This window comes from Lemur catta, chromosome 9, assembly GCF_020740605.2.
Source record: "Lemur catta isolate mLemCat1 chromosome 9, mLemCat1.pri, whole genome shotgun sequence".
In the NCBI taxonomy this organism is placed as follows: Eukaryota; Metazoa; Chordata; class Mammalia; order Primates; family Lemuridae; genus Lemur; species Lemur catta.
The window spans coordinates 33776634-33802038 of NC_059136.1; the positions used below are offsets into that span (position 1 = coordinate 33776634).

Consider the following 25405-nt stretch of genomic DNA (forward strand, 5'->3'; position numbering starts at 1 on the left):
GGAACAGAGCATGGCAGCTAGATTGTGTGCTTTACTGATTACAGCTTGAAGCACTGAGACCACAAGGAATTCTATTTTGGTTTGGAGGCAGGAGCCTTAAAGTGAAATTGATGTCCTTGAATTTGCATTTCTATGTGCCTCACAGCTTTTCAGTGTCAGTAAAATGAGTTTTAATTATTTGTGGGTAAGGGGCTAAGTCACATTAGGAGGCACTTGACTCTACTTGGTCTTAACAGAATCTGGGAGTTCACAGTGGGCTCTTTCTGGCTCAGAGCAGCCCTGTGTCATGGTGATGTTTGTGGTCAGTTATGTAAGAACTGAATTTTAATACTGAGGCTATGGTATTAATATAATTTTCCCCAGAGAACTGGAATATGTGTCCCTTTGACAAGAGAGCACCCAGTTTAGCCACTCAGCAGTTAGGAAAATAAAAATCAGAACCTCATCGGCCAAGGAGGTAAAGCCCAAAAGATTATTGCATTTTGTTACCAACTATTATAGAAAGCAAAGAGTTGGCTAAGTCAATCTAGGCCATGCCTTTCCTGCCAGATGCACTTTGGGTAGAGGAAAGTATAAGCTCTTCCCAGCTCTCTCTATTAATAAGACAGCCTGGATACTTTGTATTTCTGTAGCATTGTACCCAGAAGCTAGGGCCAGGATGGCTATGTCCCCAGTGACTAGTATAGCACCTGGCACACAGTGGGCTATAATAAGTATGATGATAACTGTATTATTATGACATAAACTGTACAGAGCTGGAAAAGGCCTTAGAGACCATCTAGTCCAATTCCTCCTTTTATGGATATGGAAGTCTAGGCCCAAAAACCCAAGTGTGTAGGCTCTCTTGTTGTAACAGATTCCTCCTCCTTCTTCCAACAAAACAAAATACAACTAGTTCAAGCAAAATGGGGGTTTATTGGAAGGACTCATAGGGAACATGAGGGGCAAGAATGGTAGGAAATGAGAATATTCTCTCATGGGCAAATGGCAGATAATGGCAGCCTTGACCCTACATTACCCCCAGCTCCAGTGTGTTATGCCTGATTGGTGTCTCTGCCTGATTCTGGAGACAGTAATATCTGGGAGGGAGAATTGGATTGGCTGAGCATAGATCAGGAGACCACCTCTGGTCAAATCAGCTTTGCCCAGGACAGTGGGATTACGTGATGGATAGAGCTAAATCCTCCCCTTCAGAGTTGGGGGAGGGGTCCTCAGAGAAGGGTAGGAGGAATAGGGAAGCACACTCTCTATATACCCAGATCACACAGCACAGCTGGTACTAGGATCCAGGTCTTCTGCCTCACCTTCATGTTCCATTGCAGTGAAAGTTAAATAGAAATGACAGTGCCTCACAGGGTTGTTGGGAGAACCAGTAGGTTAAAATAAGGCAGGTAAATATCTGCACCCAGCAGCACTTGGAGGATGTTAGTTTCCCTGCCTTTTCCCTCTGTAAGTCTCACCTCCCCTTGATCTCTTCTGCTCTGTATTCATTTGGGATACTTGGAAGGACTGTGGTCAGGGCACTGTGCTGCCTAGTTTTAGCTTTGCTGATGTGGTCAAGAAAGACCAACATTCCACCCAGGTTGTGGACAGAGAAGAAACATCCCAGTGCTATTAAATCCAAAGTGATGACATGGTGCTCTTTGAATAATCTTTCCATAGATGCCCGGGATGGATGGAAGACTAGGCAAGGCAACTAGGCTTTCTTTGGGAAAATTTCCTTCAGTGTTAAATAACAGAGACTGCTTAAAAGTCTTCTGAGGGCTAACAGCTTTTCTTCCATTGAGTAGCTTCTTCGCTGCCCAGTTACACACAAAATAAAATTTCAGTGTCTTCGTTATTTTGAAATGTGGGGAGTCTTACTTTATGTTTCATTAATCATTTTTTATGAAGCCCTTTTCCTTGTAATGTTTATTCACATTAATAGCGTTTACATAAAATTAGATACTCCTTATTTCCACAAAGTGCAAATCAAAATAAGCACTCACTGCTAGCCCAGCAGCTGCTGCTGCTTTAATAATAGTAATATTTTTCATAGCAGTGCAAGTGAATGCACTGCTTCCCAGTAAATAAAATGGTGCCAAGTCAAATAATGCTGTCACCATCCCAGGGCTTCGGCATTTTGTGTATAAGAGTTTGAACAAATTCAGAATCTGTGAACACTACGATTAAGAACCTGCTGTATGCTGGGCACTGTGCTGGGTACTCTACCCACATCATCTCACTGAATTTAATCCTCCCAACTGCTCTGTGGGGTGGGTGCTGTTTCTCCATTTTACAGATGATGAACTAGGCTTAGGGAAGGATTCAACCCAATTTGTGCTCTTTCTACCTCAGACTCATCCTCAAGAAAAAAATGCTATACAAGTATGTACAAATGAAATGCTAACAAAATAGAATGAACAGGAAATAGGCTTCTGCTGGAACAGATATTTAGGCTAGACTTGTAAAATAACTTCCTGATGGGGTATTAAATACCAACTGGATGGCCATGGAAGTAGGATTTTTTTCTTCTGATTTTAGGACAATTTTGTCAGTGATAGGCTAATAAACTAAGTTGTATTTCTTATTCATGTTCGTACATGTCTTCACTTTTAGTAGATGGTAAGTGCCTCAGGGACACCCTCTTTCTTTTTTATTTTAACCTAGTTGGCACTCAGATATTTGACTAAAATTATGAAGATTATAGTGAAATTGCATTTGATTTATAATTCTTAAAGACATATAAAGGTTTTACAAATGCTGGTAAGTCTGCTTTTCTGGACTTCAGCTATATGCCTACTGACTGCATAGAGCAGTTGGAAAAACCCACAATTACTAAATTTCCTGAGTGCCGAGCCAAATTCTTGGTCTGTCCTTTTGGTGTGTGCAACCTGCAGTCTTCTATTGGTTAATAATACCAGTAACAGAAATAGCTCTCACTTTTTGAGTATTAGCTCTGTATTGAGTACTTTACATAGGTTATTTCTAACCTTCTCATCATTCAGCTACTACCTGGTGGAGCCAGGAATCAAACCTAAGTTTGCTTGGCTCCATAACCTATACCCTCTTCTCCTCTGCTTCCTTGCCTTGCTTAGTTGTTAGTGATTTAGCTGCAAAATGCAACTAAATAGAAAAGTCTGATTAGCATTTACTTTCTTAGTGGAAACAAACACATGTATACACATGTAAACAAGACACCCATCTGCCAGTGGAAAAAGGAAAAACATTTTTCCCTCCCGATTTGTTTCAAGTTGAGGGGGAGACATTTAAATCTATATGATTTTCATCATTCATCTGGGGCAGCCAGTTCATGATGTGGCATGAGAGGATTTAATGAGAGAACTGGTCTTTTCAAAAGAGCTGACCTTGACCTCTCTGATTTTTCTTTATGGATGGTAAAAGGTGACTCATATGATTTTATGAGCAGTTGTGCCCTGAGTTTGCTCTCCCAACATTTTGCACTCTGTTATAATATATTCTCATTTCTTCCACACAGCGTTTTGTTAGGCAACAAAACCACCATTTTCTCATTTGACAGATGAGGAAACTGAGGCTCAAGAAGTTAAAATTATTTGTCAAAGGTCACTGGACTGAAAAAGCATGATGAGGCATGAGGAGGGTAGTTCTGCCTACCTACCAGTCTCATCCCCAATCCCTCAATAGTTCACCATCTGAAAGAGACAGTCCTATGCAGTGGGAGATGTTTTGTCAAGAAATTTGTAACATAATATCTTTTTTTTTTTTTTTTGAGACAGAGTCTCGCTTTGTTGCCCAGGCTAGAATGAGTGCCGTGGCATCAGCCTAGCTCACAGCAACCTCAGACTCCTCTGCTTAAGCGATCCTACTGCCTCAGCCTCCCGAGTAGCTGGGACTACAGGCATGCGCCACCATGCCCGGCTAATTTTTTCTATATAGATTTTTAGTTGGCCATATAATTTTTTTCTATTTTTTAGTAGAGACGGGGTCTCGCTCAGGCTGGTCTCGAACTCCTGACCTCGAGCGATCCACCCGCTTCCGCCTCCCAGAGTGCTAGGATTACAGGTGTGATCCACCGCGCCTGGCCCATAATATCTTTAAAATTAAAAAATGTGGCCGGGCGCAGTGGCTCACGCCTGTAATCCTAGCACTCTGGAAGGCCGAGGCGGGTGGATCGCTCGAGGTCAGGAGTTTGAGACCAGCCTGAGCAAGAGCGAGACCCCGTCTCTACTAAAAATAGAAAGAAAATTATATGGCCAACTAAAATATATATATAGAAAAAATTAGCCGGGCATGGTGGCGCATGCCTGTAGTCCCAGCTACTCGGGAGGCTGAGGCAGTAGGCTCGTTTAAGCCCAGGAGTCTGAGGTTGCTGTGAGCTAGGCTGATGCCATGGCACTCACTATAGCCCGGGCAACAAAGCGAGACTCTGTCTCAAAAAAAAAAAATAAAATAAAATAAAAAATGTGTTTTCATTATTGGATAATTTTGTGATACTTTGCATTATTAGATCCCCCTTTCTCTCCACCCCCTATCATTTGGTAGTCCTTTTCTCATTAGTAACTGAGTCTTCCAAGTGGATTTTTACTTTGTGCGTTTTTTTTTATAGTTTATTTTTAACTTAAATTTTTCTACATATACAAAAGCAGACTAATATGAATCTCCCTGTAACTATCACCCAGCTTCAACAGTTATCTGCTGTTGGACAATCTTTTCAGTTATACTTCCTCTCCCTCCTGATTTTTTGAAGCAATCCCAGATATTTTATTTCATTTATAAATATTTCAGTATATATCTCTAAAAGATAAGGACTTGGGAAAAAAACCGAACCATAATACCATTATCACATCTGAAAAAGCACTTCCTCAATATCATTAAATATTCAGTAACTGTTCAAATATCCTTAGTTTTCTTTTTTAAAATGGTTTGTTCAAATCAAGATCCAAATGAGATCCATATGTTGAAATTGATAGACATATATTTTCTTTTAATCTATGGGTTCTCCCCTCTTTTTTCTTGCAATTTATTTGTCGAGGCAACTGGTGGTTTTTCTCGCAGTTTCCCATAGTATAGATAATGTTGATTTCATCTCTGTGCTGTCATTTAACATGTGCTGCAATCTACTCTTAATATACTTTTGTTGCTAATAATTTTTTCTCATTAAAGAATAAGAAGAATGTATTCTCTTTGTAGAAAATGAGGAAAAGCATAAAAAAGAAAATTTAAAAGTCATCCATAATCCCACTAACCAGAGGTAGCCACTACTATCATTTCAAGTATTTCTCCCAGATCTCTCTCTGTCCTGTTTTTCATTTAGTACATCATAAACATTTCCATTTCATTAAAAAGTCTTCAATAATACTTAAAAAGAGGCATGTTGTTATATTAGTAACATTCCTCTCCTTTCCTTAAGTTACTCCCAACTGAGGAGTTTGTGTGTTTTAAACAATTTGGAGCTTAACAGTTGCCCCAAAGGGAGGACCTGTTGTTCACATAAAAACAATGAATATTTGTACAGATCTGTCATTTTCTGCACTAGTATTGACAGATTCCTACAAGTAGAATTATTGGGTCGAAGACCAGGTATAGTCATAAATTTCTTGCATAGTTGTCATATTGCCAGCTTTTTCCACCAGAAAGGTTGTCTGTGCCTTGCTATACCCCTAGCTCTGGGCAGACTATGAAAGCACTTTTCAAAAGAAAACGACAGACCAATATCCCTTATGAACAGAGATGCAAAAGTCCTCAACAAAATACTAGCAAACTGAATTCAACAGCAAATCAAAAAGATAATTTGCCCTAATCAAGTGGATTTCATCCTGGAGATGCAAATTGATAACTGTGATTCACCACATAAACAGAAGCAAAAACAAAGACCATCTGTTCATCCAATAGATGCAGAAAAGACATTCGATAAAGTGCAACACCCTTTCATGACAAAAACCCTCAACAGACTAGGCATAGAAGGAGTATATCTCAAAATTATAAAAGCCATGTATGGCAAACCCACAGCCAGCATCAGACTGAAAGGGGAAAAGTTGAAAGCATTCCCCCTAAAAACTGGGACAAGACAAGGGTGCCCCCTGTCACCACTTCTGTTCAACATAGTACTAGAAGTCCTACCAGAGCAATCAGGTAAGTGAAAGAGATAAAGGGTATCCAACTTGGGAAAAAGAAGGTCAAATTATCTTTGTTTCCTGATGATACGATTTTGCATCTAGAAAACCCTAGAGACTCCACCAAGACTCTTTGAATTGATAAATGAATTCAGCAAAGTCTCAGATTATAAAATCAATGTACACAAATCAGTAGTATTTCTATATACTAATAATAGTCAAGCTGAGAGTCACATCAAAAACTCAATACCATTTACAGTAACTACAAAGAAAATAAAATACCTAGAAATATATTTAACCAAGGAGGTGAAAGATCTCTACAAGGAGAACTACAAAATACTGATGAAAAAAATCATAGATGACACAAACGGAAAAACATTCCATGCTCATGGATTGGTAGAGTCAACATTGTTAAAATGTCCATACTGCCCACAGTGATTTACACATTCACAATCCCCATCAAAATATCAATGTCATATTTCACAGATACAGAAAAAATAATTCTGAGCTTCATTTAGAACTGAAAAAGAGTCTGAATAGCCAAAGCAATCTTAAGCAAAAAGAACAAATTTGGAGGCATCACATTACCTGACTTCAAATGATACTGCAAGGCTATAGTAAGAAAAACAGCATCATACTGGTATAAAAGTAGAAACATAGACCAATGGAACACAATAGAGAACCCAGAAATAAAACCATATATCTATGATCAATTGATCTTCAACAAAGCAGACAATAACATATGCTGGAGAAAGGAAGCCCTGTTCAATAAACGGTGCTGGGAAAACTGGATAGCCACATGCAGAAGAATGAAACAGGACCCCTATCTCTTACCATATACAAAAATTAATTCAAGATGGATAAAAGACTTAAATGTAAAGCATGAACCTTAAGAATTCCAGAAGAAAATGTACAAAAAACTCTAGACATTGGCCTAGGCAAAGAATTTGTCACTGAAATGCTAAAGGCAAATACAGCAACAACAAAAATAAATTGGACTTAATTAAAAAGCTTCTGCACAGCGAAGGAAGTAATCAACAATAAATAGACAACCTGCGGACTGGGAGAAAATATTTGCGAACTATACATCCAACAAAGGGCTAATACCCAGAAGGACACAAAGAACTCGAGCAAATCAGCAAGAAAAAGACAACCCCATTAAAAAGTGTGCAAAAGACATGAACAGAAGTGTTTCAAAAGAAGATAGACAAATGGCCGACAAACATGAAAAAAATGCTCAATATCCCTAATCATTAGGGAAATGCAAATTAAAACCACAATGAAATACCATCTTGTCCCAATCAGAATGGCCATTATTAAAAAGTCAAAAAACAATAGATGCTGGTGTGGATGCGATGAAAAGGGAACACTTACACACTGTTGGTGGGACTGCAAATTAGTATAACCTCTATGGAAAACAGTATGGAGATTCCTCAAAGAAATAAAATAGACTTACAGTTCAATCCAGCAATCCCACTACTGTGTATCTATCCAAAGGAAAAGAAGTCGTTTTATCAAAAAGACACCTGTACTCGAATATTTATCACAGAACAATTCACAATTGCAAAGATACGAAATCAGCCTAAGTGTCCATCAGTTCACGAGTGGATAAAGAAAATGTGGTATGTGTGTGTGTGTATGTGTGTGTATAACTGGAGACCATTATCCTAAGTGAAGTATCTTGGGAATAGAAAAATAAACACTACATGTTCTCACTAATAAGTGGGAGCTAAATAATGGGTACACATGGGCACAAAGAGATATAAAGGACATTGGAAACCAAGAAGGGAGGATGGTGGGAGGGGTGTGAGGGATAAACACTTACCTGTTGGGTACAGTGAACACTATTCTGGTCATGAGCACACTGAAAGCCCTGACTTCAGCATTATACAAGGTATTCATATAACAAAAACATTTGTAGCCCCTTAGTATTTTGAGGTTAAACAAAAAAAAGCAATTTTCTCTACATAGGGACAGCTTTGAGTGAAGTCTTGATTTAAAAGTTTCTCCAAATGGACTCCTAGAATTGATAAATGAATTTAGTAAAGTCTCAGGATACAAAATCAATACACACAAATCAGAGGCATTCATATACGCCAATAATAGTCAAGCCAAATTTCAAATCAGAAGTGCAGTACCTTTTACAATAGCCTCAAAGAAAATTAAATATCTAGGAATATGTTTAACGAAAGATGTGAGAGATATATACAGGGAGAACTATGAGACACTAAGAAAAGAAATTGTAGAAGATGTAAACAGATGGAAAAATCTACCCTGGTCATGGATTGGTAGAATTAATATCGTTAAAATGTCCATACTACCAAAAAGATCTACAGAATTAATGCAGTTCCTATCAAAGTACCATCATCATTCTTTACAGATCTAGAAAAATAATTCTATGCTTCGTATGGGACCAGAGAAGACCTCGTATAGCCAAAGCAATCTTAAGGAAAAAGAACAAACTGGGAGGTATCAGTCTACCACACTTCAAGTTGTACTACAAGGCTATGGTAACTAAAACAGCATGGTACTGGCACAAAAATAGAGACATAGACCTTTGGAACAGGACTGAGAATCCGGAAATGAAACCGTCCGCATATGGTAATCTAATCTTTGACAAAGCAGACAAAAATATACACTGGGGAAAAGAATCTCTTTTCAATAAATGGTGCTGGGAAAACTGGATAGTTACATGCAGAAGATTGAAACTGGTTCCCCACCTCTCACCTCTCACAAAAAGTCAATTCAAGATGGATAATAGACTTAAACCTAAGGCATGAAACCTTAAGAATTCTAGAATATGTTGGGAAGACCCTTTCAGACATCAGCCTAGGCAAAGAATTTTTGAAGACCCCCAAAGCAATCACCGCAGCAACAAAAATAAATAAATGGGACCTGATCAAATTAAAAAGCTTTTGCACAGCCAAGAAAACTATCAGTAGAGCAAATAGACAGCCTACAGAATGGGAGAAAATATTTGCTCTCTACACATCCAATAAAGGGCTGATAACAAGAATTTATCTAGAACTTAAAAAAAATCAAGAAAAAAATCAAACAACCCCATCAATAAATGGTCAAAGGAAATGAACAGAAACTTTTCAAAAGAAGACAGAATAATGGCCAGCAAACATATAAAAAAGTGCTCAACATCTCTAATCATTAGAGAAATGCAAACCAAAACCACAATGAGGTATCACCTAACCCCAGTGAGATTGGCCTCTATCAAAAAAATCCCAAAACAACAAAAGCTGGTGAGAATGTGGAGAGACTGGAACACTCTGACACTGCTGGTGGGACTACAAATTGGTGCAACCTCTGTGGAAAAGGAGATACCTCAAAGAGTTAAAAATAGAAATACCGTTCAATCCAGCAACAGCACTATTAGGCATCTGCCCAAAAGAGCAAAAGACATTCTATAATAAAGACATCGGCACCCAAATGTTTATGGCAGCATAATTCACTATTGCAAGGATGTGGAAACAACCCAAGTGCCCGTCAATCCTTGAGTGGATTACTAAAATTTGGTATATGTATACAATGGAATATTACTCAATTATAAGAAACGGCAGTGATCTAGCACCTCTTATATTTTCCTGGATTGAGCTTGAGGCCATTATCTGCAGTGAGGTATCACAAGATCGGAGGAGTAACCTCCACATGTACTGGCTGTCAAATTGGCACTAACTGATCAACACTATGGTGCTCACACGGTAGTAATATTCTACAGGAATTAGGGGTTGGGGGGGTAAACTCACAACTAATGGATGCAGTGAGCATTGTAGAGGGGAAGGGCATGCCTCTAAACCTCACTTGGATGAGGCAGAGACATAAAATGTAACCAAAACGTTTGTACCCTCATAATATCTTGAAATAAAAAAAAAAAAATTTCTCCAAAGGAAAAAATTGGACCCTGAGTGTGCTGTTGACCTTGTGTATGTGTTGGTGCATTATAAATTATTGTCAAGTGGATAGTGAAGGGGAAAACAGTGAGTGTGGGTGTTTTCAAACTGTCTGCTTAGCATAGTGGAGAACTGAAAGCCAGTGTCATGTCAGTGTTATGGGGAAGTGGGCAATGCTGCCTTATCAGCCCTCGGCCCCCTCAGTGGTGACTTATTTATCTGCCCTATACAGCCTCTCTTCCGAAATTCCTGCTTACCATGGAAATAAGTTTGTTAAGGTCTCTCTTTCATGGGCTCAGAGATAAAGAAATAGCATTCACTATGAAAATAGGAAATGTGCTGAAGACCAGAGTCTTCAGCTCCTACCCTGGATATCACCTGGCCTCAGGTAGCTCTTTCTTTCTCCCTTGCTGCCTGAACATTTTTACTTCCTGTTACTAAGTCCGGAGGACGTTTCTCCAGCTGAAAACTCGTTTGGATTAGTAGGTACCTTTTACAGACCCAACAGTACTGCCACATCATTCACATATGGTTGTGAATTGGGTAGTTGGATTATTTCCCACTTAACACTTGGCTGTGAAGTAGGGAGGGTGGTGTCTGGCAGAGGTGGCTCTTTTGGAAATCAGGTGGTCCTGGTTGGTCACCAGAGCCTTCAAGCAACTTGAGGGAAGGAGAAGAGCAGAGTTGCCAAAAGCAAGTTCAACTTGTATTTTCTGAGGGTTGGTGCATCATTTTTTTTTCAAAAAGGCAAATTATATATCAGATTTTATCTTTGAGCTGTCCTTTGGCTAGGGAGCCCCATCACTTTGTCCTGTGAATTTGTTACATTTTGGATTTATAACAGTTACTGTTGTTTTCCTTAGGGTGGTGTTTTCTCAGTTTCCAAAGTTTCAGAGAGGCCCCCTTAAGTCTGAGATTGCCTCTGAGTATGTTGGGCCTTTTCTTCCTTAGGGGGTCCAAGCAGCAACTTTCTGGAGCATATTTCCCAATGGGATTTCAGCTTGGAATGGACTTCTGTAAGTCTAGGTCCTCTGTTGGTAGTGTGCTGGGCTCTATGCTGAGTATTTTGCATGTGTTTTCTTATATTAGTAGGTATCCTCAGGGCATCTGGAAAGTAAACAGCATTAACTTCATTTTACAGACGAGAAAACTGAGCATAGAGAGAAGCAGTGATTTGACTAAGGTGTGCAATGAGTGTGGAAGCTGGAGTTTGTGTATTAAGGCCCATGGCCTTTATGTGATTAATGTCAGTCTTGGAATTTTGTCCTTTATTCACCTTCATTTCTTAAGACTTCTTGCTTCCTCTTAGAGTCCCAGGATATTCTCTTCCGCACCTCACTGTGAATGCCCTGGCTCAGGGCCTGTACCTTCCTTTCCAAAGTCTGCTTTCAGCTAACTCTCTTGGAAGAAATCTCATTTATGATTCACTCAAAGGTATTAATGCCTGATAAGGCATTATAGCAGCTTGCCCCTCCCAGGGCTCTATGTACTTCTAGCAATGCACTATGCCCTGAGCCAATAGGATTTAGGTTTCAGGTATGGAGGAAATTAGGAGGAAGTTCTAGGTATTGGGCATGGTGATCCCTGTTGCATCTTACAGTTTAGCTGGCTGTGTCTTCCCATATCTCAATCTAATGAACCTTTAGAAAATGCCAATTTCCCTGAGTCTCCTTCTTTGACTCTCTGGTTTCTTATTGCCCTTTTACCTATTATTAATAAATGATTACATAAATAAATGATTTTCCTGTTTCCTTTTTTGGTGGCAGGACTTCTCTAAAGCCTATTAGTAAACCATTGGTGACTGAACCTTGGTCCCCTAGTGTGTGGTCCTTCACTGGGCTGGGCATGTAAGCTAAAGACATTGCATTATTTAATCTCTGCACTAGCCTCATCAGGTAGATTCTCTGGTCTCCGTTTTCCAGATTGTGGAAACAAAGACTCACAGAAGTTCCAAGCTCTTGACATATATTTTATCATTTGATCCTCATAACAAGTCTGTAATGTAGGTAATATTTGAATTTTCAGATGAAGGGCCTGAGGCCTGGCAGAAAGTAGTTTCCTGTCCCAGGTTATACTGCTGAAGGGAAGGAACCAAGGTTTAGACTAAGATCTGTCTGACTGTCAAAGTCTCCAAGTCTCTGTTCTTAAAGGCCTGGCTTGCAGTTCTTAACCCAAGATCCTACAACTGGTGCTTGGTCAACTCTACCCATGCACTTAGACACTGTAGGCATCACCAGGGCTTACTGGAAATGACCACGAGTCATGGACAGGAGTTGGACATTGTGACACTTGAGCCATACATCCGTTTTGGGGAACAGGGTGGCTTTCCTGGTATTCTGCACCCACACAGGCATGCTGTGGGTGGTAGGTATGTTTTACTCTGGAGCTCTTCAGTTGGAAGTTTAATGTTGATTTCACTTCCTGCTGTAATGCATCATGTCACTTGACTTAGTGACTTAATTTGACCTATTAGCACCCCTACCCCACAGCCATATGGCATTACTATATCACATTAAATATTGGTCCAAAAAAACCTCCAAAAAACAAACCATTACTACTCCCCCCCTCACCGGCAAAAAAGAAAAAACAAAAACCTAGTTTTTTATTACCATGAAGCCTCTGGAAATGTTTCCGCATCCATTATAATGATTGAAGAGTCTGAAGAAGCATTCAGGAGCCATTATAGTAGCCACAATTTATTAAGCTTCATCTTTGGAACCTACTACTATGCTAAGTTCTTTATGTAAATATTTATAATCCTTAAAACAGCTTTGCAAGGGGTTTTCATTCTATAGGGAGAGAATAGATGCTTAGAGAAGATCAATACATGCCCAAATTGTACAACTATTATGATGGAACTAAGTTTCAAACTATGTTTGTTGACTCCTTGACTTCATACTGCTTCCTTAGCCTTAAAAAAAAAAAAAAAGTAGATGTGGAATGGACACTTTTAAATTCATAGTTTTAAAAAATATATATACATTTTATGCATTGGATGAAGAGTATGAGCACCACAAACAAGTGTGGTTTAATCAGATATTAAAGTCTGGTTAGTGCCCTTTCTCCTAGAAAGGTTATAGTATGGCGAGAGACAGAGGGATTTGCTTCCCGCCCAGGATAAATTGTTCCCCAGGGGAAGTCAATTTGTGTTCATTTCTGAAGTGGCAGTGGTTGTTTCCTGAGGGCCTACTTTGACTCTTCTATAAGCTAAATTGCTATGTTAGGTCTGTCTTCTGCCTCTTAGAGAAGACCTGAGTTGATTTTCATTCCTCAGGAAGTTCCCTTTTGCCTTGCAGACAACCATTCTTTCCCACAGTTGTGTGGGGTAGTTGGGAAACAGTATTATTTGGGATCATTTCCTTCTCCCACCAGTCCTTTCAGCCTTTTCTTCATGTAGAAATGTTTCTTCATGTTGAAATGTTTGTTCTAAGCCTATTGCATTACTGTTTTGAGGACAGCACTTTGATTTATTCACCTATTTATCTCCAAAGCCTGGGACCCAGTAGAATGAACCCCATTCAAATGAACAAATTTGTGCTCACACATGCCCCTCCCCCCCACACCTGCACAGTGGTGAGCCTTGAAGAATTTAGGCAATGTGAACCTGGCTATGTGTATAGTAGAATTGAGGATAAGGAGAGTCTGGGAAAGGTATAGTCTGTAGGACTGACCAGGGAGGGGAAGGGGGAGGAATTTCAGGACTTCTAAGATTTCAAGGGAGATAATGTAATCTTGGAGTTTCAGAGCCATGAGGAGCCTTAGAGATCATAGAGGTCAGCCACCTCATTTTCCAGATCATTGAGATTTCTCAATCAGCTCTGAGTTTACAGCCACTGCCTACTGACCTTCAGGGCACAGAACCAGACGGATCTCTTTAAATTAGTGCTTTTATTGATTTAAACACTTCTTGATCATCAGCATTATGTTTTATGTTTTAAGTAATTGATTTTGTTTCTTGTTTGAGCCCTCAGATGATTTTGTCTGGAAGGAAACTATTGAAAAATTTTTAGAAACCAGTCAGGGAGAACACTGCCTTCAAGTGGAAGAGAGTTGCCGCATGTCGAACCTCGTGATGGCCACGCTTTGCATCGGCTCCTTCCACTTCCTGACTTCCGACTCTCATTACTTGTTATGTTTCCCTCCCTGGCCCCCTCCATCTATTCACGGATACTTGTAAATTTGCTGACTCTTACAACTTGCTCTCTACAAAGCCCCAAGTTATCTGTCCACATTTTTTCCACAGCATGGGCTTTTAACGACTTAAAAGGTTTTCAGCATCTTGTTTTTACAAGGAATTTTTGTTTATTATTTTACTTTGTGGTATTGACGAAGAAACGATAGCTAAGAGAAGTCAACTTCCTCAAAACCTCACAGATGGTGGGTGAGTAGTGGTTAAATGTTAAATCTAAGTGAGGTGACTCTGTGTCCGTGGCTTTTGCCGTGAGAAAGACCTTTTTAAGTCTCTCTGTTGAAGAGTTACTGTTCGTTAAGCTTACTTTAGGATTCCTTGAGCCTGAGAATTCATTTTCCACTTTCTCCTCAAGTGCTGTCTTCTTGACTGCTGCACTGCTTAGGTGGGGGAATAACGTGCTCATCAGTGCTCAAGCACTTTGTTATTCTGCCCTCATCTTCTGATTTTGATTGTCAGCCCAGCAGCCCAATTCTGGACCAACCACTCTGCAGAAAGAGCCCAGCAACAGCTATCCTAGGGGAAATTGCCAAGGAAACAATCCTCAGAAGGTTTATGATCTACTGGAGCAATAAGTTGGTCAGAGCAGCAGCTGGAAGTCAGAGTCTTTGTTGTCTCTGTCGGAGAATTGCTGGTATGGCAGGGAAGACATGATTGTTGTCAGCATTCAGCTGAGGAAAGCCAGGCCCAGAGATGTAACATAGTTAGGAGGTGGTGAAATCAGGGCCACTGCTAGCCCTGTGTGTACATTTTCTATCACCCATTTAATTTTAATAACTTAAATGGAAAAATTTCACACAGATATGCATGATTAGCTAGAGTCATTAGAGATACTGCAGAGTGTTTGCTGGGGTGACTGGACACTAAAGCTGCTGGGGAGTAGTTAGGATAAAGTTCTTAAAGGAGGATTCTTCCTTTATTTATCTGACACACATCTGCTGCTGGCTACTGTTTGTTGAACACTTTTGTACGCAGGATACTTTAGTTGTAACAGCTAATTTTTACTGAGTGTTTGCTGTATGTCAGGTAGTTAACTGTATCCACTCACTTCACCTCGTAGCCACCATTTAGGTAGGTACTGTTCAGTGCCTACCTAACTACCACTGCCGCTTGACTAATTGTGCTATTTTGGGCAGGCTACTTAATTTCTTTGTGCTTTAGACACCTGCTTTCAGCATCAACTGTAATTATGCACTTTATTATCAACTGCAGTGTTTTTGCCATACTGTTGCATGGGTTTGAGGGTGAGGTCAGCAAATGCATGTGAAGCATCATGAGTTTCTTAGATCATCTTATCCCCTGCTGCCTAAATGTGTGATCTAGGGCAAGCCATTTCCCCGCTCTGAGCCTGTTTCTTCATCTGTAAAGTGAGCATAACATGCATTTGAAGGATTGTTGTGAGGCCAAAATGAGGTAATGGCCACTGGGCACTTTATGTTCTACACTGATACATAGTAAATGCTCCTTACACATGGTAGCTGTGAATTTTTAGACCATCCCCATGAGAAACTGGGTCTCACTATTTTATATGTAGATTAGAGTATAGGATGAAGGGAGTATGTTATCAAGTCTGGCCACTGGCTACTCTGTACTAATTTAGAAGAGAGAAGTTTTGGTGGATGGGTGAGATTTTGAGTTGAGGGTAGAGGAAAGTTAAAAGATTATTATAAAACCAAAAGAAATGTGTGAAAACAGGTGTGTTACAGAAGCTCTTTGAGAAGCTGTGGATAAGGTTCAGCCAATATTTAACACTTCAGTTTTCATGGGATAGATGAAAACCTCTACTTTCACCCCGCTCTGTACACACCCAACTTTTATTTCCTGGTAGGATTATATAACAGTTTTTTTGTTAATTATTATGGGTGTGTTAGGATTTAATTATTTGGAGAGTACTAGCATGTTTAATTAGCATTCAGAATTTATAATTTTTTTTTTAAGAGATAGGGTCTTGGTCTGTCACCCAGGCTAGAGTGCAGTGGTACAATCATAACTCACTGTAGACTTGAACTTGGATATTCCTGGGCTCAAGTATCCTCCTGCATCAGCCTCCCAAATAGCTAGGACTACAGGTGCTCACCACCATGCCCAGCTAATTTTTTTTTTGGTAGATATGGGTCTCACCATGTTGCCCAGACTGGTCTTAAACTCCTGGTCTCAAATGATCCTCCTGCCTCAGCCTCCCAAAGTACTGGGATTACAGGGGTGAGCCACCATGCCTGGCCTATAATTTATAGTTTATAACATTCTCTTTGCAGTGTATTCATTTTTGTTACACTGGAGACTAATTTCTAAAAAAGCAACATGTTGCATTGATTATCAGTGAAGAATCAGAGGCAAGTGGTTGGTGGTATAGGAAATCAATCCAGTTGCCAGTTAATATAGGTTTTATATCAATTGATATTCCTATGATCTTATCTGAAGCATGTACCATTTGATTGGAGTTAAGATGATAATTGTAAATAAGTAGATAGGAAACCAAACTTTAAAAATGTAATTTAATTTGGAAGACATGAACATCTTTTAAAATATGGAATTAATCCCATCATTCTACCAGCCTGTGCCGCCATTTTCTTGCTGTTGGCTGGCCATGCTTTTCCTTATTTGTTTCACACAAGTTCTGGAGTGAGCTTCTCTGAATGGCTTTAGCTGTCTGTCATTACCCCTATTGTAGAGGTACTCAAAAGTATGGTCTAGGGTTTCCTGTGGGAGTAGTTTCAAGACCATTCCAGGGGATCTGAGAGGTCAAAACTATTTTCATAATAATGTCAAAACATTCTTTGTCCTTTTTGCTCTTATTCTCTCATGAATGTATAATGGGGTTTTCCAGGGGCTGTGCGATGTGTGATGTGTCATTCTCTGACAAATTGTTAAATGTGTGTTGTTAAGTTTGGAAAATTTTCTCAGTTTTAATTTCTGTTGCAGCAAATGTCAGTAGGTACAACCTACTTTAAAACAACAATAACAAACCTCTATGGGACCTCTAATTTTTTAAGAATGTAAAAGAGTAGTGAAACCAAAAAATTAGAGAACCATTGCTCTATGGGGCAGAGCCTTCCACAGTAGGCCACCTCCCAGGTCCCCGGCCAGCCAGTGGAGGGACTCCTGTGAATCAGGTGTCTGCCCTGGTCCCAGGCGTGCCCACCCTGGGTGAAGAACATAAGGGCTGTATCTCTGATTAAGGGACACTGGGCATGGCAATCCCTCTGACTTATATATGCCATACAGGCCACCAAGCCTTTTCCGTTGCCTTTGTACTAGAGGAACTTTTATTTCTGTAGATGCAATATTTTCAGCTTGTCTTCTTTAAGGCATGGCATCTTTTTGGTGATACATGTAATTTCAGTTAACACATAAAGAATTTGAAAGCAGAAAGGCTAGAGTGTATTGGGGTAGGATTTCTTCTGGCAACTCTTTGGCAAGGGTTGTTTTCAGAATGAAAATAAATTAGGAATTGAGTAAGCAATTTCTTCAGAAATTCAGTTGTACACCCATGAGATGAAATGTTGGACATTGCACTTTTTCTGGAGGTTTTCAGTGTAGAACTTCAGAATTTCCATTGTGTGACTCTATCCTGGTCTGCATAGAATTTTAACGGTACCAATATGTCCTTTCACGCCCTCTTCTCTTTTTGACTTCTGCCTCTCGGTGGTCTGCTCTGAGACTATCCCTCCACTCCTTTTTCTTGGTCTGAAATTCTTGCTTCTTTTGACAAATATTAGAGGTTCAGACCATTGAGTAAGGCAGTGTTAAGTGTTAGCCTCTGTATGATAAAAAGAAGGGATGGTACAGGATTTCTACAAAGCCCATTTTGTCTCTGACACCACAGGAAGCCTTCATGGATGCCTAAACCTGTGCCCTAAACAAACATTAAGGCACCCCCAGCACCCTCTATTTTTGTTGCTGGTTTACAGGCTCATCTTTGTGTAGACTAAAACTGGACTAAAAACTATGAGATAACAATGTCTTGTTGGTTCTTGCTTATGCTGAATACTCAGTCCCTACTTAATGAGCATGTGTTGCTCTTTAAATATTTGTTAAATGAATATATTAGTCATTCAGTTGCTTCTTCCTCCAAGTGAGGGTCAGCCTGAGGCTCGGGGAATCCTCTCAAAGTGATGTATTTCTTCAGTATCTGGTGCCTTAGAGAAAGAGACCTGCTGGTACTAGGATTCTACTTCCTCTCTCCTGTCCCAGGCAGTTCTGCTGTGGCCCCAGACTTGCTTACCGGACTCAGCCAGATGAGGCCCTTGTAGGTAACTGGACTCATCATTCTTGGAAAAGGCAGTTGAATGACATATGTTGTTAATGTGATATGTTCCATGTTGCTCTCACCATGTTACACTGAAAAACTGTCACTGTGTTTCTTTCAGCTACATTTAGAACTTCTCTAAGGGAGAATACTATGATATATACTTTCCTCCATCTATAATAGTTTACAAGTATATTTTGGTGCTCCATTTACATTTTTGCCCTGAGTACTGGCCTGGCTGGCTTACCCTTTGTTTTGGGTCAGTTCCAAGCAATTATCATAGGATGCCTATACACATTGCAGTGTGTGTCTTTGTTTCTGTTACCCGAGTTCCTTAGGGCAGGAACTCTGAGCTTGTTTAGTCTTAGCCCAGAATCAGTTGTATAAGCAACTGGATCACAGCACAAATCTAGAATGAAGGAATGTGCATATGTGTTGCTTAAGAGCAGTGACTGGTATGTAAGCTTTTCTTACTAGCACATCAGTGTTGGAAAGTTGATATGATTAGCTGTGTGGCACCTTGGGGAGACCTAGACCCTGAGGAGAAGAGAAGACACAGGGAGAGGGTCTGCAGTGGCTCTCATTTCTAGATGATTCCAGTCGTGGAATCAGAGGGTTGTTTCTGAGACTTCGTTTTGCACTGTTTCCCAAGTGTTGGTCTCTGTGGTGGGCATGATCAGATAGTGTTTGGAGTTGAGTAGAAATCATGCATGCAGCTTGGTCTCATCCTGAGCCACTGTTTTCTGTTTCTCACTTAGAAAACTCATTTCCCAATAATCATACTTCATAATCATTAAGGTGCCTGGAGTTTGTACTCTTTTTTTTTTTTTTTTAAACATCCTGAAACTTATTGCAGTTATTTGACTGACTCAGCAGTACTGTTCCATAACGATTTTATTAATCTCTTGTTTAGGTTCAAACCTGTTGAGTAGTTACTCCTGATGTATTCATAGGATTTTCTCATAAGCTGCATTTCTTTGACCTCAGACTATCACTCCCTGACAAAGGAGCCTCAGGAATCATCAGTGGGGTGATGTGGGCCACACAGCCTCAGGAGAGGCTGCTGGACCCTTTATCAGGCAGGACAGGCAAATTCAGGCCTCCAACTCTTTCTTTCCATCTCTTTTTCCACTAGGGTGGTTATATACTCTCCAGGCACTGTTGATTTCTGGCTTTGAATCACAATCTGTCCATATTCGACTATGCATGAATGAATAGGGTGATTTCTTGCATTCACTTTGCTAGTTCTGAATAGAAGCATGACCAGCCAGAGTTTGAATCTGAGGGACCTGCGTTTGAATCCTGGCTATGTTCCTCACTATTTGTCAGTTTACTACAACTCCCTGTGCCTCAGTTTCTTTAAGCCTTGGTTTCTCCATGTATAAAATAGGGATCACATAGTGACCTTATTGAATGATAGTGAGGATGAGATGAACTGATCTATTTAAATGCCTGGCTAAGGGTCTGCTGCATGATAGGTGTCCAATTAATGGTCATTCTGATGGTGACAAAGATGATCAGTGTCATTATATAAAAAGGAAGGGAGCTCAGCCTGAGATAATAGTTTGGGGGAGATAGTGCTTGTGGTAGGGGAGGAAGTAATAGGAAGTGTGTGTTAGTTCTCTCGACCCCAGTTCACGCTGAAGGGAAGAGAGAATAAATCAGCCATCTTTAGGTTTCTTATGTCGATGACAAAGCAGTGTGGCCAAAGAGAATTTTGGAATCAAGAACAGGAAACACAGGAAGGTGGTGAAGAAAAGGAGGGATGCTTGCTATTCTGAAAGGGAAGTTTGAAGGTCTGATATGTATTTGGGTAATCTAAAGGGAGGGTTTATTTATGACAAAGGTATTTTGTTACTGTGGTGGTCGTTTATAGTCGCATTGCTGTTTCATATTATTAAATGGAGAGCTGTTGGTATTTGAAAGAGATGCCCAATTTTTCCAGAGTCTGAAAAGGGATTTTTGTTGGTGTTGCAGTATAAAAAGTACTCTGTGATATGGTACATGGCTGCCAAAAGTGTGAAAGAAGCAGGAGATCACTACACACTTGAACTATAATAGAGCTTTTCATTCATTTTGTGTTTTGTTTCCTCTGAATTGTTAAAGTTTATTTTGTCACATGCTACAGCCAGAAGTAATTTTTAAGCCATCAGAATGGCTGTGAGGAACTGTGGAATAATTTCAAGATAACTACATGTGCTTCCTGGCATGAAGTTCTTTTAAAATTTGGTTACTTGTCCTGTGATTTAAAAGTAAAAAATAGACCATATACATTGTCTCCTGAGCTCTAGCCGCATTTGCATGTAGTGCAGGCAGATCTTTTAGGAGGCCGTGAGGTTTGTAGAAGACTTTTAATAGTAAATGAATGAAGAGCTGGTGTTTTGTGAAAGCATTTCATCATGTGTTTTTCTTTTACCATTACCCAAGGAACATACTTAATAACACTTGATTTTTTTTTTACCTGGAAATGAAAGTGTACCTCTTTGTGTGTGGGCCTCAGTAACTCTCTGTGGTTTATGGGATAGTGTCCATTCTCCTTAACAGTTGCACCTAGAGTCCTCTGCCTTCCTCTCCTGCTGCCTGAACGAGCAGAAGCAAACCGAAACTGGGAGCCTCTTGCTGTTTCGCACCTCCTTGCCTCCTTTTCATATCAGATGAACACCTACTCATTTTTCTGGACTAAGCTCAGATGTCACCTTTTTTTTTTGTTTTGTTTTTTTAAGATAGGCTCTCACTCTGTCACCTTGGGTAGAGTGCAGTGGCATCATCATAGCTCACTGCATCCTCACACTTCTGAGCTCGAGCGATCCTCCTGTCTCAGCCTCCCGAGTAGCTGGCACTACAGGCACACACCTCAACACCCAGCTAATTTTTCTATTTTTTTTAGCACAGACAGGTTCTCACTCTTGCTCAGGTTGATCTCAAACTCCTGGGCTCAAGCAATCCTCCCACCTTGGCATCCCAGAGTACTAGGATTACAGGCATGAGCTACTGTGCCCGGTCACATGTCACCTTCTTGAAGGGACCTTTCCTAACTGTTGTTCCCTGTTCCCCAGTCCCCAGTAGAAGTTGGCTGCCCCGTCTTTGGTGCTCCAGCTGCTCTCCCTTGTGCACACCGTTGCCCAACACCTGTGATGCTTCATGAGACTTCTTTATGGCTATGGATCTCTTCTGTAGTCTCAGTTCTGTGGAACAGGCATGCTATTCTCAGTAATGTTTTTAAAATTATTATAGCCACACCTGTTTATTGTAGAAATGAAGAAGATTAAAATCACACAATCCCATCATCTAAAAATGATGCAAGTTAACGTTTTGGTGTTACAAATCTTTGGAAAATAACCTTTTTAATAATCCAGCAGGTTTGTACTGGGGTTGGTTGCTTAGGAAGTAAGGAGTATATAATAAGGTAGTCTAGAGTAGATATATAATTGTAATTCCATCTTGAGTTTTGAGAGCCACTTGGGCAAAATAGAACATGCTATGGTTTGGCCTCTAAACAGAAATCCTGCGTGAAATATTGAACCACTTTGTGCTTGAGTCATTATGAGTATTGTTACTGCTAGTTGTTTCTGTGCTGTGAATACTATTTTCTTAGATAAATCATCACTTTATTAATTTCTCTTTTTTCATAACACTTCTCTAGCTACTATAGATTTCTTAGATTTTTTTATATAAGCATATTTTCTAAGATTTTTTTATAAAAATGAAATGAAAGTTGTGCCTGTCATGCTGCATGTGTGCCTTCAAGTTATAGATGGCCATTGGCATGTTAATGGGCTTGTCCACCAGGTGGGAAAGTTAATGAAGAGATTACCCTTTTATGTGAAGGAAGTGATAAGGGAAGTAGAAAGTAAATTAGGCTGGGATTAACTAGGGAAGTGGGCTTTGTATTCTACTCTCAGCCATTTAGAAGGAAAAAGACCCCAAAGAGTTTTTTTTAAAAAAAAGAAGAGTTGTTTTACATTCTGGAATACATGCAAAAGCATTGCTGCTGATGTTGAATTCCATTTGGGTTTGGAATTAAGTTTTTGTAAGTGCCGAAGTAAAATTGGAATTTTATATTCTTTTTTATTTGACATTGTGCAAATAATGATAACATAAAATACAACGACATAATCACAAAACTGGCATAAAAGTGGTTATTTAATTTGAAATGGGATTAAATATTCAGAAAGTGCAGGTGATGTGGTTGAGTTTATGGGAAAAATTAGGTTTCCTTTCTCAGCGGGAAGAGACAGTTTTCATTATACTCAGTACCAGCGGTGATGGGGTGTAGACTATCAGGGTAACAAGCATTCAGCATCTTTAGTGAAAATTACCATAAAAATGCAGAGTGGAGGCAGTTAAGTTTCACCAGAAGCCCTGTCAAATCAGGTTGTTTCTTCAAAGTTAAATGAAAAATTTCAGATTATTGGTCCTGAAATTTTTAGTCTGTGACCAAAACTAAGTAAACAGAGAAGCTTCAAAGAGAGGCTTTTGCTGTTGGATTTGAAACAGTAGCCATAGTAGTATGTTTTGTTTTCTTTGTGAGCCCTAAAATTTCATGCAGTTTATCACTCTCTCTCTGGATTTAGTGGTTCTCAGAAAGCAAACTTAGATTTTGGGCTGAGACTTCACACAGAAATCTTCAGGGATCTTCTGTGTGGTCTTCTGGCTTTGTTGGCTCAGTTTTACCATTTTCCAGCTTTTGTGGATTCTGATCATTCTCCTCACTTGATGTGCATAGTTTATTTATGTGTTTCTAGGTATTTTTAAAATGCTTTGCTTGCACTTGTTTTTAATATTGTTACTAAAATGATAGCTGCACAATTTTGAGGGCTTGGCACTTTTTGACTAGGTACCAGTTGCTGTGCTAAACTCTTTACATGTTTATCTTTTATTTTCCTCATAATAGCCTGATGTGAGTAGGCATCCTGTTATTTTTTACAGATGAGGACACTGAGGCTCAGAAATTAAGTAACTTTCCCCACTAATAACGAAGGCAGGAAGTAAAATTGGATCTCATATTTGCCAGATTCTGCAGTCTATGGACTTAACCACCATATTTGACAGGCTAATTCCCTAAAACCTCAATATATGTTGTAGTCAAGGGAGGTTACAGGTAGGTGGAGTCCTGTGTGTCATTTGTCAGAGTGTAGGCTTTGAATGCTAACCAGCTGTGACTTTGTTACTGAATGTTCTGGGCCCATTTTCTTCAGCCAATACCCAGGGAGGTGAAGTAAACTGACCAAGTTGGCACAGTTAATAAGGAATGCTCACAGCCAATGTTATTTCCTCTCTGCACGCTGCCTTCCTGGAATTCCTGCATTTCCATCACAGCCCAGAGGGATGGACCTAAGAGCATAGTTGTGATGTCAGCCATCCTTCTAAAGTGTAGTCCAGGTGGTCATAGGGGGGCCCTCCTCGCCCTTTCCCCTTGAAACTGCCATACCCCTCATCTCTTCCTTAACTCTGGAGCCCGCAACACTAAATTTAAGCGTAGGTGACATTTAATGTGTACCTGCTAGATTCTAGGCCCTTTATATAGTCTGTCTATTCAGTATGTCAGTTCTGATGGGAATGGTCTTACTTCTGTTGGGCAACCAGGGGGACTAAGCATTGGAAAGGCTTGTCTGGCCAAGGGCACAGCTAAAAAATGGCAGAGGCAAGTTTTGAATCCAGGGCTTTCTGGTGTCAGAGCCCATTTTTGCTATACTGTATCGTCTGCTGCTGGGAAAAAAGTGAGGTTAGAAGTGGAAGTAGGTTTATACCTACCTTTAGGAGCATCCTAGAGGACTGTAGAATTGGATCCAACATATTCTTCATGGCTTCGTGTATAATTTTCAATTTGGGGTACTTTTATATACTCAAGAAAGATTGTATGTAAAGACAGGCAGAATTCCCAAAAGACCAAAATAAAAAGAAAACCCATGGATTTATTTGATAGAACCCAATTCTCTGCCCCTCCCCCCATATGGACACATATACTCATTTAACCTGAGAATGGAAACAGTGATGAATCATAAAGCTTACCCACAGGACAAATTTCCTTTGTGACTGTAAACCTTAAATGCTCATGAAGGCCTCACATCAGATTAAGTTCAGTTTGATTTGATTCTGACATTGGTTGAGCATTTCCCATGTGCCTGGTCTGTGGTAGATGTGGTAGGGAGGGTAGCAGAATAAATTACACATGATTTCTGCTCCAAAGATGTTCACAGGTGAATGGGGTTGGTGGTACAGAGTTACCTGTAATACAGCATGGACTCGTCAGAGTTGCAATGACAGTTCAAATTGCCCTGGGAGCACATGTGGGGACACAGCTGATTCCAACTGGAGAGATCTTAGAAGGTCCTTTCTGACCTATGACGAATAGATGGGTAGAACATTCCAGGCAGAGGACAGCATTTGAGCAAAGGCATCCAAGGTGAGAAAGTACAGAGTGGAATGTGGACTTCCATGAAATGGGGTAGTATGGGTCAGCATCCCTGTGCGGTGGCATTGGCTTTGTTTCATGCCTATTCGGTTTGGTTTGATGGAGCCCCCACCCCCGACCCTCCCCCAACCCCCCGCCGCCTCAAATGCCTTTTATGTTTTGTTGGGGAGGTGTGTGGGAGCCATTCATTTCCAGCTGGGTTCAGCTGCAACTTAAGTGTCCTCTTTGAGTAACTGAGGAATTAGATTACAACCATCTCTCTCTGAAAGCTAGGGCACTAGCTGTAACGTCAAACATTCCTCCCTTTGTGGGGCAGGACAGGAGGGAAATGGTGATTCAGGGCTGCTGTGTGTAATGACTAGAAAATTATTTGAGTAAATAAGACTGTATTGTTCCAGTTGATTAATAAATATAGCTTCTCACTGCACCATGTGGTTTTTCTCCAAGGAAAACTTAGGATAGTACCATCTGAGGCTGCTCCAGTAGAGAAGTGCAGCATATAATAAGTGGTCAAAATATTTTTATTGGAAGAATTAATGTATTTATGTGATTTTCTATTTAGTCTCTATTTCAGAGCTC

The 25405-nt window shown here is 40.0% G+C and overlaps 1 protein-coding gene across 3 annotated transcripts in view; it reads left to right on the forward strand.

The window, feature by feature from the left end:
* Positions 1–25405, forward strand: part of ASAP1 (ArfGAP with SH3 domain, ankyrin repeat and PH domain 1) — a 335586-nt gene that overhangs the window by 78927 nt on the left and 231254 nt on the right. The window lies entirely within an intron of this gene.